Source organism: Somniosus microcephalus, chromosome 2 (assembly GCF_052327205.1).
Source record: "Somniosus microcephalus isolate GS21.2 chromosome 2, FLI_Smic_1.0, whole genome shotgun sequence".
Lineage (NCBI taxonomy): Eukaryota > Metazoa > Chordata > Chondrichthyes > Squaliformes > Somniosidae > Somniosus > Somniosus microcephalus.
In genome coordinates this window covers 376,716,879-376,733,625 of record NC_140988.1, presented here as the reverse complement: position 1 = coordinate 376,733,625, position 16,747 = coordinate 376,716,879, and the positions used below count along the sequence as shown (strand labels likewise).

The 16,747-nt window shown below is 46.8% G+C and overlaps 1 protein-coding gene across 2 annotated transcripts in view; it reads right to left on the bottom strand.

Moving 5' to 3' along the window:
• The window catches only part of LOC147123782 (exocyst complex component 6B-like), an 860,046-nt gene that overhangs the window by 719,523 nt on the left and 123,776 nt on the right, over positions 1-16,747 (bottom strand). The gene's annotated exons all lie outside the window — the stretch shown is intronic.

Below are 16,747 nucleotides of genomic sequence, written 5' to 3'. Positions count from 1 at the left end.
ACCCATCTGAAGACCAGGACCTCAAACCCAGCACCAAGCTCATGGTCTACAGAGCAGCAGTGATACCCGCCCTGCTGTATGCCTCAGAGACATGGACCATGTACAGCAGGCACCTCAAAGCACTGGAGAGGTACCACCAACGCTGCCTCCGCAAGATCCTGCAAATCCATTGGCAGGACAGGCGCACCAACGTCAGTGTTCTCGCTCAGGCCAACATCCCCAGCATTGAAGCTTTGACCACGCGCAATCAGCTCCAGTGGACGGGTCACATCGTCCGCATGCCCGATACCAGACTCCCAAAACAAGCGCTCTACTCGGAGCTCCGACGCGGCAAGAAAGCCCCAGGTGGGCAGAGGCAACGCTTCAAGGACACCCTCAAAGCCTCCTTGAAAAAGTGTAACATTCCCAACGACACCTGGGAATCCCTGGCCCAAGACCGCACAAAGTGGAGGAGAAGCATCCGGGAAGGCGCCGAACACCTCGAGTCTCTTCGCCGGGAGCAAGCGAAAGCCAAGCGCAAACAGCGCAAGGAGCGCACGTCAACCCAAGCACCCCACCCACCCGCCCCTTCAACCACCGTCTGCCCCACCTGTGACAGAGACTGTAGGTCCCGCATTGGACTCATCAGTCTCCTGAGAACTCATTTTTAATGTGGAAGCAAGTCATCCTCAGTTCCGAGGGACTGCCTAAGAGAAGAAGAACCATGAAACTACTGGATTGTCGTAAAAGCCCATCTGGTTCACTAATGTCCTTCAGGGAAGGAAATCTGCCGTCCATACCCGGTCTGGCCTATATGTGACTCCAGGCCCACAGCAATATAGTTGACTCTTAACTGCCCTCTGAAACGGCCGAGCAAGTTGTATCAAACCACTAATACCTTCACCACACGGACCACAGTGGTTCAAGAAGGCGGCTCACCAGCACCTTCTCAAGGGGCAATTAGGGATGGGCAATAAATGCTGGCCTTGCCAGCGACGCCCACATCCAATGAACGAATAAAAAAAATACAAGTAGGGTAACTGTCTGCACAGAAAGGCATGCAGACTCTTGCTCCCGCAGTTATGTAAGCCCAGAGAACTTGCAGGTTGGGAAGAACCAAGTCTTCGGGACCCCCAGCGTGTCCAGCGGCAGTGCTAAAGTCACACCGCCTACCGGCACAGAGCATTCATAGGTTTCCTGCTGTTTATCCAGCTACAATCACCCTGCATGTTGGTGCGTTGCCTTGTGGAGTTAACTGGAGCAAAATGGCAAGAATCTAAGCTCCCAGCGAAGGTCTATCTCTCCCGGTCCTCTCAACGTGTCAGGCTCACTGGCCAGTTGTCAAGATGATGGCACAGCTCAGGTATCATCTTACCCCCGTCTGCTGCAGACTGACAGCTCCGATCCAAATCCCCGTCGTCAATGTTCCATTTCGGAGCTGACTCAGTCCCAACGAGACACGGCTTATTTTCTGCCCAAGGAAGATGAATTGGCTAACAAGTGACCTTTAGCAAGGAAGTAATCTCTTCAAATATGGAGCTCAATCTAACCCATCATCCCCTAAAAAAGGAGGTTCCAGGTGCCAGGCAAGCACAATCTGGAACCAGCTGTATATCACAGGTTAAGGCCACTCAGAGTTGGAACCAAGTGATTATCGGAGTATACTTAAAACACGAAAAGAAATGCACACCGATTATCAAATCATCCTGGCTTAGATTCCAAACATTTTCATAACTTATCAAAAAAAAGATTTGCAAATGAGAATTTGTGCAGTTTTGGCCTCTGAGCCACCGTGCCAGTTTGTCTGAGCTGGCAGCGCTCTGGTCTCTGGGTCAGTGATGGGTTCAAGTCCCACACCGTAACGTGAGCGCACCATTCAGCTGAGGCAGTGCTGCATTGTCGGAGATGCCGCCTTTCAGATGGATTCCCTGGGATGAGAGGGCTGTCCTATGAGGAGGGATTGAGTAGATTGGGCCAATACTCTCTGGAGTTTAGAAGAATGGGAGGTGATCTCATTGAAACACATAAGATTCTGAGGGGGATTGACAGGGTAGATGCTGAGAGATTGTTTCCCCTGGCTGGAGTGTCTAGAACTAGGCGTCATAGTCTCAGGATAAGGGGTCGGCCATTTAAGACTGAGATGAGGAGGAATTTCTTCACTCAGAGGGTTGTGAATCTTTGGAATTCTCTGCCCCAGAGGGCTGTGGATGCTGAGTCTTTGAGTATATTCAAGGCTGAGATCAATAGATTTTTGGACTCCAGGGGAATCGAGGGATATGGGGATCGGGTGGGAAAATGGAGTTGAGGTCGATGATCAGCCATGATCTTACTGAATGGCGGAGCAGGCTCGAGGGGCCATATGGCCGACTCCTAATTTTTGTGTTCTTGTGACATCAAACCGAGGTATCGGCTCTTCCCTCGACTGCTGAAGCCGCGGCACTATTCCTGGAAATGTAAGGAGAGTTGGACCAGGAGCCCTCCTCCACCCAATACCAACGGCTCACGGGACACCTCTGGCAGTGAATGACCACCATATTTGCCAACAGCACGACAGTAACTGCGCTGCAAAGTAAAGCGCCTCAGGATGCTCCTCTACAAGGGGGGGGAAGAGTAAACAACAATTCCACTGCAGCAACTTATGTTGCCAAGATTTCTCACTTAAAAAGTCATCATCGGCAAATGACAGGCAGGTGGCCAGAGAGGGATGTGGCTCATTTATCTCACGCTGCCAGACACAACAACACAGCAGCTTATGAAAAGAAAATTCAAGTAGCTGCAATGTTCCCTTTTAAGCTGCGTGGCTCGCGTGGCGGTGCAGCACTCCAGGGGAACCGCCCAGTCGGCGAGCCGGTTTTTAAATTGGAACAAAACGCACGCGTGTGCGGACATTTGAATGGGGCCACCTGGGCCTGTTAAATTAACCGCACGGGCCCAAAAAAAATTACAGGGAACATTGAGTAGCTGCGGTTACTTTCTCCAGTAAAGTACGCACCCTTCAATAAAAGGCTCTGCTAAACTCATCAGCACTCACTTGCAATCGTTCAGGAAATTACACTGACATCAGAGCTGTAGAGGCCTCAGCGCTCCTGCCAGCACGCGTTAACAAATTATACCTTGGCTCTGACTATTGACTTTCAGCCCATCCTCTGGGGTTATATTAACTCCTCACCCTGCCCCAATCCCCCGCGGCTCTGTTGTAAAGGCTGGGCGTAGCCAGTGGGCATGGCCGAGGTTTTATTGCTGGCCTGTGTTTTGAGCGAGCTGATCTCAGTGAAGGTTGCCATCTGGTCTCCGTGCCTCTTGAAAGAACGAACGGACTTCCACATACACAGCGCCTTTCACAACTTCGGGACGTCCCAAAGCACTTTACGGTCAATGAAGTACTTTTTGAAGTGTAGCCACTGTTGTAATGTAGGAAATGTGGCAGCCAATTTGCGCACAGCAAGCTCCCACAAACAGCAATGTGATAATGACCAGATCATCTGTTTTTAGTGATGTTGGTTGAGGGATAAATATTGGCTCCAGGACACCGGGGATAACATAGAAGATAAGAGCAGGAGTAGGCCATTCGGCCCCTCGAGCCTGCTCCGCCATTCAATGCGATCATGGCTGATCATCCAAATTCAGTACCCGGTCCCTGCTTTCTCCCCATATCCCTTGATCCCTTTAGCCTTAAGAAATATATCTAACTCCTTCTTGAATATATTTAATGAATTGGCCTCAACTGCCTTGTGTGGTAGAGAATTCCACAGGTTCACCACTCTCTGGGTGAAGAAATGCCTCCTCATCTCTGTCCTAAATGGCTTACCCCTTATCCTTAGACTGTGACCCCTGGTTCTGGACTCCCCCGCCATCGGGAACATCCTGCCTGCATCTAGTCTGTCTAGTCCTGTTAGAATTTTATAAGTTTCAATGAGATCCCCTCTCATTCTTCGAACTCCCCTGCTCGTCTTCGAAATAGTGGCCAAGGGATCTTTTATGCCCAGCTGAGAGAGCAGACGGGACCTCGGTTTAACGTCTCATCCGAAAGACGGCACCTCCGACAGTGCAGCGCTCCCTCAGCACTGCATTGGAGTGTCAGCCTAGATATTATCCACATGTTTCTGGAGTGGGATCTTCTGACTCAAGAGGGGGGTTGGTTTCGGAAGGGGGAGCAGGGGAAGGAAAAATTAAAATTAACCCGCGGCCACTGCAGGACAGATTGGGCTGGGCTGCGATGCCCTCCGTTTTCAAATAGACTGCTGGTGCTCAGTGCCTGTCACACATGAAGTACGGCACTAGTGAAAGGTGTTTGAGGATGGCTGAGGCTTATGGAGTCGTACCCTAGACTGCACCTAGAGGAGGCAAGGGAAAACCAACTGGGCAAAAATATTTTGCATGGTGCTCCACTCTGTTAACTTCAGCATCACTCGAACTCCATTTCCCTGCCCTGCCACCATTTCAATGGCCTTGGAGTCTTAAGTACTATTAGCTGGTCTCCTGGCAGCTGGCGGAAACAGACCTGTCCCAGAGGCACGGCAGTCCATCGCCTTGGAGACACGGGCACGACTGGCTGCTGTGGAGGCAGGGTGCAGTGTGGAAGGCTCCACTCGTTCGCTCACTGAACAGTTTGCCAGGCGCAACAAGCCGCCATGAGCACGGCGAACGAATGAATGAAGTCTCCTCCACGGCAACTAATGAAGCTCAGCTATCTCTGCAACCCACAAAACAACTGAATGAGTGGACATAGAAACATAGAAGATAGGAGCAGGAATAGGCCATTCGGCCCCTTGAGCCTGTTCAGCCATTTAATGAGATCATGGCTGATCATCCAAATTCAGTACCCTGTCCCTTCTTTCTCCCCATATCCCTTGATCCCTTTAGCCTTAAGAAATATATCTAACTCCTTCTTGAATATATTTAATGAATTGGCGATATTTAATGAATCAAACATGGCCACAGTAAATAATAATTCTAAAAGGTCTAAGAGCATTAAAAAAACAAGCCTGAAGGCTTTGTGTCTTAATGCGAGGAGCATTCGTAATAAGGTGGATGAATTAGCTGCGCAAATAGAGGTAAACGAATATGATATGATTGGGATTACGAAAACATGGCGCCAGGGTGGCCAAGGCTGGGAACTCAACATCCACGGGTATTCAATATTCAGAAAAGATAGGCAAAAAGGAAAAGGAGGTGGGATAGCATTGCTGGTTAAAGAGGGGATTAACACAATTGTAAAGAAGGATATTAGCTCTGATGATGTGGAATCTGTATGGGTAGAACTGAGAAATACCAAGGGGCAGAAAACGTTAGTGGGAGTGGTATATAGACCTCCAAACAGTAATGCGGAGGTTGGGGATGGCATTAAAAGGGAAATTAGAGAAGCGTGCAATAAGGGCACAGCAGTTATCATGGGTGACTTTAATCTACATATAGATTGGGCTAACCAAATTAGTAACAATACTGTAGAGGAGGAATTCCTGGAGTGGATATGGGATGTTTCCTGAACCAATATGTCGAGGAACCAACAAGAGATCAGGCCATCTTAGACTGGGTATTATGTAATGAGAAAGGATTCATTAGCAATCTTGTTCTGCAAGGCCCCTTGGGTCGGAGCAATCATAATATGATAGAATTCTTCATTAAGATGGAGAGTGAAGTAGTTGACTCAGAGACTAGGGTCCTCAATCTAAATAAAGGAAACTACGATGGTATGAGGCGCGAGTTGGGTAGGATTGATTGGGGAATGTCACTCAAAGGGTTGACGGTGGTTAGGCAATGGCAAACATTCAAAGATCGCATGGATGAACTACAGAATTTGTTCATCCTAGTTTGGCATAAAAATAAAACAAAAAAGGTGACTCAACCGTGGCTAACAAGGTAAATTAGGGATAGAATAAGATCCAAGGAAAGGACATATAAATTGGCCAGAAAAAGCAGTAAACCTGAGGATTGGGAGCTGTTTAGGATTCAGCAAAGGAGGACAAAGGGATTAATTAAGAAAGGGAAAATAGAGTATGAGAGTAAGCTTGCAGGGAACATAAAAACTGACTGTAAAAGCTTTTATAGATATGTGAAGAGAAAAAGATTGGTGAAGTCAAGCATAGGTCCCTTGCAGTCAGAATCAGGGGAATTTATAATGGGAAACAAAGAAATGGCAGACCAATTAAGTCCATACTTTGGTTCTGTCTTCACAAAGGACACAAATAACCTCCCAGAGATGTCGGGGAACATAGGGCCTAATGAGAGGGAGGAACTGAAAGAAATCAGTATTTGTAGCGAAATAGTATTGGGGAAATTGACGGGATTGAAGGCCGATCAATCCCCAGGGCCTGATAATCTACATCATAGGGTACTTAAGGAAGTGGCCCTAGAAATAGTAGATGCATTGCTGGTCATCTTCCAAAATTCAATAGACTCTGCAACAGTACCCATGGATTGGAGGGTAGCTAATGTTACACCACTATTCAAAAAAGGTGGTAGAGAGAAAACAGGGAATTATAGACCGGTAAGCCTGACATCGGTGGTGGGGAAAATGCTAGAGTCCATTATAAAAGATGTAATAGCAGAGCACTTGGAAAACAGTGACAGGATCGGACAAAGTCAACATGGATTTACAAAGGGTAAATCGTGCTTGACTAATCTACTGGAATTTTTTGAGGATGTAACTGGTAGAATAGATAAGGGAGGACCAGTGGATGTGGTGTATTTGGACTTTCAGAAGGCTTTCGATAAGGTCCCGCATAAGAGATTAGTGTGTAACGTTAAGGCACATGGGATTGGGGGCAAGGTATTGACTTGGATAGAGAACTGGTTGGCAGACAGAAAGCAAAGAGTTGGAATAAACGGGTCTTTTTCCGAGTGGCAGGCAGTGACTAGTGGGGTACCGCAGGGATCGGTCCTACGACCCCAGCTATTCACAATTTATATTAATGATCTAGACGAGGGAACTAGATGTAATATCCCCAAGTTTGCAGATGACACAAAGCTGGGTGGGCGTGTGTGCTGTGAGGAGGATGCCGAGAAACTCCAGTATGATTTGGACAGGTTGGGTGATTGGGCAGAAGCATGGCAGATACAATATAACGTGGATAAATGCGAGGTTATCCACTTTGGTGTCAAAAACAGGAAGGCAGATTATTATCTGAATGGCAATAGATTGGGAGAAGGGGAAGTGTAACGAGACCTGGGTGTCCTTGTGCACCAGTCGCTGAAGGTAAGCATGCAGGTGCAGCAGGCGGTTAAGAAGGCAAATGGTATGTTGGCCTTCGTAGCGAGACGGTTCGAGTACAGGAACAAGGATGTCTTGCTGCAGTTGTACAGGGCCTTGGTGAGACCACACCTTGAGTATTGTGTGCAGTTTTGGTCGCCTTATCTGAGAAAGGATGTTCTTGCCATGGAGGGAGTGCAGCGAAGATTCACCAGGCTGATAACTGGGATGGCAAGAATGACGTATGAAGAGAGATTGGGTCGATTGGGCTTATACTTGCTGGAGTTTAGAAGAATGAAAGGGGATCTCATTGAAACTTATAAAATTCTAACAGGACTAGACAGACTAGATGCAGGAAGGATGTTCCCGATGGCCGGGGAGTCCAGAACCAGGGGTCACAGTCTAAGGATAAGGGGTAAGCCATTTAGGATAGAGATGAGGAGGAATTTCTTCACCCAGAGAGTGGTGAACCTGTGGAATTCTCTACCACAGAAGGCAGTTGAGGCAAATTCATTAAATATATTCAAGAAGGAGTTAGATATATTTCTTAAGGCTAAAGGGATCAAGGGATAGGGGGAGAAAGCAGGGACAGGGTACTGAATTTGGGTGATGAGCCATGATCTCATTGAATGGCGGAGCAGGCTCAAGGGGCCGAATGACCTACTCCTGCTCCTATCTTCTATATATCTATGGCCTCTACTGCCTTCTGTGGTAGAGAATTCCACAGGTTCACCACTCTCTGGGTGAAGAAATTCCTCCTCATCTCAATCCTAAATGGCTTACCCCTTATCCTTAGACTATGACTCCTGATTCTGGACTCCCCTGTGGCATATGTGCCTTTAAGAGCAATTGTGGTGTATGTGCCTTTAAGAGCCCCAGGTGTGCATAATGCCGGTAATTGCCACTTGGGCTATATAAGCCTGTGTATTGTGTATATCCTTTAGAACACCCCCCAGACTTGCTTAGTAAATACCTATGAACCAACTCCTGTCTTCAGTGTCTTTATCTACACACGGACACTACAGTGGCGACGAAGTGGAAACGGACTTACCTGCAATTCGGCAGCACCTCAAGGACATCGATTCCTCCAGCGTCCAGAAGACTCAAGGAAGTAATAGAAACTGTGGTTTCACCAGCTGGCCAAGCTGGTGGCAGGTACTGCGCTAATCCTTCCTGGGCGTCAGGCTGGGGCTCCAGCGTCGGGCTCTACAGCTGAGACAGGCAGCGAAATCGGAGGCAAGCAATAACGGACTGGGAGGGTGCACTCGGGAGACGGCCGGCGCGGCAAGCAGGTCAGCGTTTAGACCTCCGTCGGGAACGAGTCTCCAACAGTGAATAAACGGAAACCACAGTAAAACAGCGTTGTTATCGGTAGCAGCGGCGGGAAAGCGCAGGAAGCGCCATATCGTTGCTACAAAGAGAAAAAAAAAAGCGCGGGAAGCGCCATATCTTTTTTTGAAATGCCTAAGTCTGGCAATATTGATGCTTTTGATAACGAAACAGAGCCTAACTTTGGCAATATTGATGTATTTGATAACAAGATAGAGGATTGGACCACATATGTAGAAAGAGTGGAGGTGTTTTGCACCGCAAATGGAATAGAAGATAAAAAAAAAAGCTTCAGTGCTTCTGGATCTAATGGGCGCAGAAACATACAAGCTGTTACGCAACTTAATCACTCCAGCCGAACTGATGGACAAGAATTTTGAGGAGATTGTTGATACCCTACACTGCCAATTCGAGGCAGGACTGGCAGATTCTCTGCAAGACAAATTCATCTGCGATCCCCTAAGTGTAGAAACACAAAAAAAGGTATCTTCTGGAAAAGATTTAACACTGGACAAGGCTTTCAGTGCAATAGGAGCGGCAAAGATACAGCAAAGGCCACAGGACTTCGGCACCCATGAAATGACACGGGGTTTCGAGAGATGTTATCGCTGCGGCAGATCCAACCATGACCAGAGGGATTGCTGGTTCAAAGAAAAAGCATGCAGGCGATGCGGAAAGATGGGACACATTCCACGTGTATGCCGATCTGAAAATAAAAAGTCCACTAACGGGAAAAGAATCAATAAGGAAAAGCACAGAAAGGTACAAATGATGACGGACAGTAGCTCCAAAGACCAGAAGAGCGATAGCGACTCCGGGAACAAGAGACTAAGCTCTCTCAAATTACATAATGTAATTGCCAATGAAGATTACCAGACCATTTGGGTTACCCTCATAATAGCAGGGTCCCCAGTTAAAATGGAGCTAGATACAGGATCAGCTCTAACCGTAATAAATCGACGAGATTACGAGAGGCTATTTTCGCATATACCTCTAAAAGACACATCCATTATCTTAAAAACATACACGGGGCAGAAAGTATACCCCAAAGGAAAAATAAAGGTGCCTGTGGTATACAACGGCAAAGAAATACAAAAGTTGTATTTATACATTCTACAAGATGGTGGTCCACCGTTGTTGGGACGTGAATGGATAAGGAAGATACGTTTAGACTGGCACTCCATTCAGGCACTGACGGTGACCAGTAAGGAAAAAAACAATGATGACATCATACCTGAACGATTAAAAGACATCTTGGCCAACGCCAAAGAAGTGTTTCAAGAGAAACTAGGAACCTTGAAAGGCATCACCGCCTCAGTAAAAGTGGAAGATGCAGCAATTCCAAAATTTTTTAAGGCAAGACCGGTGCCATACGCAATACGTCCGGCAGTCGAGGCAGAGCTGGAGAATTTGGAAAAGGCAGGCGTATTATCCAAAATAGATTGGAGCGAATGGGCAACACCCATCGTTCCAGTCATGAAAAAAGCATTGAAAAATAACTCTGAGGAACAGAGAAAAATTCGTATCTGTGGGGACTTCAAGGTGACTGTAAACCCGGTCCTTCACACGGTACAGTATCCTCTTCCGAGGATAGAAGATATTTTCGCCTCACTATCCGGAGGAAAACGTTTCACAAAAATTGACTTGGCACAGGCATATCTACAGATGGAGGTTGAGGAGACCTCTAGAAAGTATCTCACAATAAACACACACAAAGGCCTGTACCAGTACAATCGACTGGTTTTTGGAGTAGCATCAGCTCCAGCTATCTGGCAAAGAGCTATGGAGCAAGTCCTGCAAGGGATTCCGGGGACTCGGTGCTACCTAGACGACATCCTTATAACAGGAGAAAACGACAACGAGCACCTTGCCAATTTGGAGCAGGTGCTCACTAGGCTGAAAGAACGGGGCCTACGAGCAAATCACCCCAAGTGCGAATTTTTCCAAAATTAGATATCATATTGTGGCCACATAATCAATAAGGAAGGGTTGCATAAGTCACCTGAAAAAATTGAAGCAGTTATAAAAGCCCCAGCACCTGAAAATGTTTCACAATTGAGGTCATTCCTGGGATTAATAAATTACTATCATAAATTTTTACCGAACTTATCAACTATTCTACACCCTCTTAATGATCTTCTACACACAGGAGTGATTTGGAAATGGAACGAAGACTGTAAACGTGCCTTCCATAAATGTAAAGACTTAATCACATCCGAGAAAGTTTTGGCTCATTACAACCCATCACTACCAATCAGACTGGCGTGCGATGCATCCCCTTACGGCATAGGAGCGGTATTGTCCCATAGATTCCCTGATGGCTCGGAACGGCCGATAGCTTTTGCGTCACGCTCATTGAACTCAGCTGAGCGTAACTATTCCCAGATAGACAGGGAAGCACTCAGCCTGGTATGGGGAGTGAAGAAATTCAACCATTACCTACACGGACAAAAATTTACCTTGCTGACTGACCATCAACCCCTCATCTCCATATTCAACCCTAAGAAAGGTGTCCCCATTATGACGGCACAAAGACTACAGAGGTGGTCCCTTTTTCTAGGGGCACACCAATACAACATTGAATACAAAGGGTCAAAACAGCATGGGAATGCTGACGGTTTATTGCGCCTGCCGTTGCCAACGATAGAAGAGGCACCTACAGTAGACCCAGTAGAGATATTCCACTCTACCATAGTGGAATGTCTACCGGTGACAAATTCTGCCATTGAAAGGGAGACCAGAAATGACCCTACTCTCTCACGGGTCTACGATTTAACAATGAAGGGATGGCCAGCACATGGCGAACCACTGTTGCCAGCATTCTCGCAAAGAAGAGAACAGCTGTCAGTGTGCCGAGGAACCTTGATGTGTGGATCCAGAGTGGTGATTCCACCCAAACTCCAGGATAAAGTGCTAAAGGAGCTTCACGAGGGGCATCTGGGTGGAGTGAAAATGAAGAACCTAGCTAGGGCGTTTGTATGGTGGCCAGGTATCGATGGAGACATCGAAGACATGACCAAGAGCTGCCTAGGATGCCAGAAGGTCCAAAATGCTCCGCCACAGGCCCCTCTACATCCATGGGAGTGGCCCTCATCTCCCTGGCAAAGGGTGCACATCGACTTTGCTGGTCCATTTATGGACTCAATGTTCTTAATCGCAGTTGATGCACACTCCAAGTGGCCGGAGGTAATAAAGATGTCCTCCACCACCACGGAAAAAACCATCACAGTATTAAGGACCATATTTGCCAGGAATGGGCTGCCGGAACAGATATGTTCTGATAATGGACCGCAATTTGTGTCCGAAGAATTCAGAAAGTTCCTAAAGAACAATGGGGTAAAGCACTACACGTCCGCCCCATACCATCCCGCCACCAATGGATTGGCTGAAAGGTTTGTCCAGACCTTCAAGAAGGCCATAAAGGCCATGGGTAATGAAGACATAAAACTTCAGCACAAGGTGGATAACTTCTTATTTGCATATAGGAATGCAACACATATGGTTACAAACCAAACTCCCGCCATGATGTTCTACAATAGAAACCTAAGATGCCGGCTGGATTTGGTCAAGCCCAACATCCGAAGGGACGTGGAGAACCGGCAGTTTCAGGGCATGAATGAAAGGCCAACTAGGGCCTTCCAGATAGGCCAACCGGTTTTGGCCCGGGACTACCGTACCGAGAAATGGCAGCCTGGAACTATCTGCACACGACTAGGACCACTGATGTATACCGTGGACATCGGAGAAAGCATAATAAGGCGCCATGCTGACCAAATCATCAAGTCATCCGAAAAGGGACAACCTACACCACCACGCTATACATCTAACGATGAAGTAGAGATACCCATATCTACCTCCGATCCGGTGATACTGGAACCCGATGAACCCGACACTGGCCTTCAAGCCGAATCAGCCTTGCCAGAAGAACCTACTACACCACCAGAAACTACTACACCCCCGAGGCGTTATCCGGACCGAGTCAGGAAGCCTCCTGAGAGACTAACTTATAATTAATTAATACAGCAATGTATATTATTTTGCATACAACATGTAATTAATAATTACTTAAAATATGATGTACTAGTTAGCTAGAAGGGGAGGAATTGTGGCGTATGTGCCTTTAAGAGCAATTGTGGTGTATGTGCCTTTAAGAGCCCCAGGTGTGCGTAATGCCGGTAATTGCCACTTGGGCTATATAAGCCTGTGTATTGTGTATATCCTTTAGAACCCCCCCCAGACTTGCTTAGTAAATACCTATGAACCAACTCCTGTCTTCAGTGTCTTTATCTACACACGGACACTACATCCCCCACCATTGGGAACATCCTTCCTGCATCTAGTCTGTCTAGTCCTCTTAGAATTTTATAAGTTTCAATGAGATCCCCTCTCATTCTTCTAAACTCTAGCGAATATAAGCCTAATCGACCCAATCTCTCTTCATACGTCATTCCTGCCATCCCAGGTATCAGTCTAGTGAATCTTCGCTGCACTCCCTCCATGGCAAGAACATCCATCCTCAGATAAGGCGACCAAAACTGCACACAATACTCAAGGTGTGGTCTCACCAAGGCCCTGTACAACTGCAGCAAGACATCCTTGCTCCTGTACTCGAATCCTCTCGCTATGAAGGCCAACATACCATTTGCCTTCTTAACCGCCTGCTGCACCTGCATGCTTACCTTCTGCGACTGGTGCACAAGAACACCCAGGTCTCGTAGCACTTCCCCTTTTCCCAATCTATTGCCGTTCAGATAATAATCTGCCTTCCTGTTTTTGCCACCAAAGTGGATAACCTCACATTTATCCACATTATACTGCATCTGCCATGCATCTGCCCAATCACCCAACCTGTCCAAATCATACTGGAGTTTCTCTGCATCCTCCTCACAGCACACACGCCCACCCAGCTTTGTGTCATCTGCAAACTTGGAGATATTACATCTAGTTCCCTCGTCTAGATCATTAATATATATTGTGAATAGCTGGGGTCCTAGCACCGATCCCTGCCGTACCCCACTAGTCACTGCCTGCCACTCGGAAAAAGTCCCGTTTATTCCAACTCTTTGCTTCCTGTCCGCCAACCAGTTCTCTATCCAAGTCAGTACCTTGCCCCCAATCCCATGTGCTTTAACTTTGCACGCTAATCTCTCATGCGGGTCTTTATCGAAAGCCTTCTGAAAGTCCAAATACATCACATCCACTGGTTCTCCCTTATCTATTCTACCAGTTACATCCTCAAAAATTCCAGTAGATTAGTCAAGCATTATTTACCTTTAGTAAATCCATGTTGACTTTGTCTGATCCTGTCACTTTTTTCCAAGTGCTCTGCTATTACATCTTTTATAATAGACTCTAGCATTTTCCCCACTACCGATGTCAAGCTTACCGGTCTATAATTCCCCGTTTTCTCTCTACCACCTTTTTTAAATAGTGGGGTTACATTAGCTACCCTCCAATCCATGGGAACTGTTCCAGAGTCTATAGAATTTTGGAAGATGACCAGCAATGCATCTACTATTTCTAGGGCCACTTCCTTAATTACCCTAGGATGTAGATTATCGGCCTTTAATCCCCTCAATTTCCTTGACACCATTTCCCTACAAATACTGATTTCATTCAGTTCCTCCCTCTCATTAGACCCTATGTTCCCCGACATCTCTGGGAGGTTATTTGTGTCCTCCTTTGTGAAGACAGAACCAAAGTATGTATTTAATTGGTCTGCCATTTCTTTCATTTTCCCCCTCTTAATTAATCCCTTTGTCCACCTTTGCTGAATCCTAAACTGCTCCCAATCCTCAGGTTTGCTGCTTTTTCTGGCCAATTTATATGTCCTCTCCTTGGATCTTATGCTATCCCTAATTTTACTTGTTAGCCACGGTTGAGCCACCTTTTTTGTTTTATTTTTATGCCAGACAGGCATGAACAAATTCTGTAGTTCATCCATGCGATCTTTAAATGTTTGCCATTTGCCTATCTCCGCCAGGCTGCACCCCGCATCCCATCTCCATTAACTACCGCGTTGACTACTGCTTAACTTAGCCGGAGCGCGACAGCGCTTCCTGATGACTGAACAGCAAGTTGCCTCTCTCCTCCCCTGATGCCTCCTTTGTAATTTGCTGAACAGAGTGACAGGAAATAGATTCAGCACAGAAGGGGGCCATTCAGCCCATCGTGCCTCTTTGGTAGAGCTATCCAATTAGTCTTACTTCCCGGCTCTTTCCCCATAGCTCTGCAAATGTTTCCTTTTCAAGTATTTATCCAATTCCCTTTTGAAAGTTGCCACTGAATGTGCTTCCACCGCCCTTTCAGGCAGCGTGTTCCAGATCACAACAACTCGCTGCGTTAAAATAAAATCCTCATTTCCCCTCTTTCGCTTTTGCCAATTATCTTAAACCTGTGACCTGTGGTTACCGACCCTCCTGCCAGTGGAAAGTTTCTCCCTACTTCCTCTATCAAAACCCCTCAAATGAAGTTTTACCAATTTAAGATTAATTTCAACGTCGCAGATTGGTTGAGACCAGGCTGTGCATACGGTAAAAGTTATTTTGAGGTTTTCACACTTTGTTCTTTGAGCGCTCAACTGGAACGGGTGGATGTTCATCAGTCAGCGCTGTTGGGGCGTTTTAAGCAGCAGTTTTACGATCTGTATTGCTGGTGAGGACATTATATGACTCATTCATTGCTTGTGGTTTATGTACAACATTTGGGATTAAACACAGCTAGGCGTTCAGCTCCTTGAACTCAAATTTTTTTTAAATTCATTCATGGGATGTGGGCGTCGCTGGCAAGGCCGGCATTTATTGCCCATCCCTAATTGCCCTTGAGAAGGTGGAGGTCAGACAGTGGAGTGTCTTGCTGGGCCATTTCAGAGGGCAGTTAAGAGTCAACCACATTGCTGTGGGTCTGGAGTCACATGTAGGCCAGACCGGGTAAGGACGGCAGATTTCCTTCCCTAAAGGCCGTTAGTGAACCAGATGGGTTTTTCCAACAATCCGATAGTTTCATGGTTCACCATCACTGAAACTAGCTTTTTATTCCAGATTTATTTGATGAACTGAATTTAAATTCCCCAGCTGCCCTGGTGAGATTCGAACTCGTGTTGGCTCGGGTGATGCAAAGCCCAGCACGGGATATCGATCAGAAAGAACAAACTTGCAGCGCCTTATAACATCAATCAGAAAGGCCCCAAAGTGCTTCATGTACAGTGAATTACTTCAAAGCACAGTTGCTGTAGTGCAGGGAAATGCAGCAGCCAATTTACGTACACTGAGGTCCCACAAACTGCAGCGACGTGAAAATGGTGCAGTGGGTCAAGGGAAAAACCTTGGCCAGAACACCCTGCTCTTCTTCGAATATTGGCGCGGGATCATTTACATCCACCTGAACCTGTGCAATAGGCAGACGGGGACCTGGGGGTTAAAGTCTCATCCGAAGGTCAGCACACCTCCCAGTTACCATCAAGAACAACTCGCGTGAACAAAACGCCTTTAACGCAGAAAAAATGTCCCAGGCTGCTTCAGAGAGGCATAACCAGTACAGCACTGGATAATCTGTTCAAGTCCAAAAGTAGGGCTTCTGATTCTGAGGGTAGAGTGCTACCAAGCTGGCACTATTCACCATGATCTGGAGTGGAGTAGAGTTCAGTAAGGCCGCAGGAGGAAATCAGAGATTCTGTGCTTCAGACAATGCCAGTGGTCGTCAGCATACAATCTCTTTTTCTGGCTCTTGAGCCTCGAAATGTTCTTTGCAGCGCCTCGATTTTAAAATTCTCATCCTCATTTTCAAATTCCTCCAGGGCCTCACACCCCTTTCCTACCTCTGTAATCTCCTCCAATTCCTACAACCCTCCGAGATCTCCGCGCTCCTCCAATTCTGGCCTCTTGCGCATACTTAATTTTTTCATTGCTCCACCTTTGGCGGCCGTGCCTTCAGCGGCTGAGGCCCTAAGCTCTGGAATTCCCTCCCTAAACCTCTCCGCCTCTCTACCTCTCTTTCCTCCTTTAAGATGCTCCTGAAAACCTAACTCCATCACCTGCCCTAATATCTCATGTGGCTCGGTGTCAAATGTTGTTTGATAACGCTCCTGTGAAGCGCCTTGGGAGGTTTTGCTACGTTAAAGGCGCTATATAAATGCAAGTTATTGGTGTTGTTGTTTGCCTAACTACAGATCATTGCTTCTTGCCTCTCTTGCTACGCCGGCACTCACTTTCTCTTCCCCATATCCTCACTGTGTTGAAATCAAGACTCATC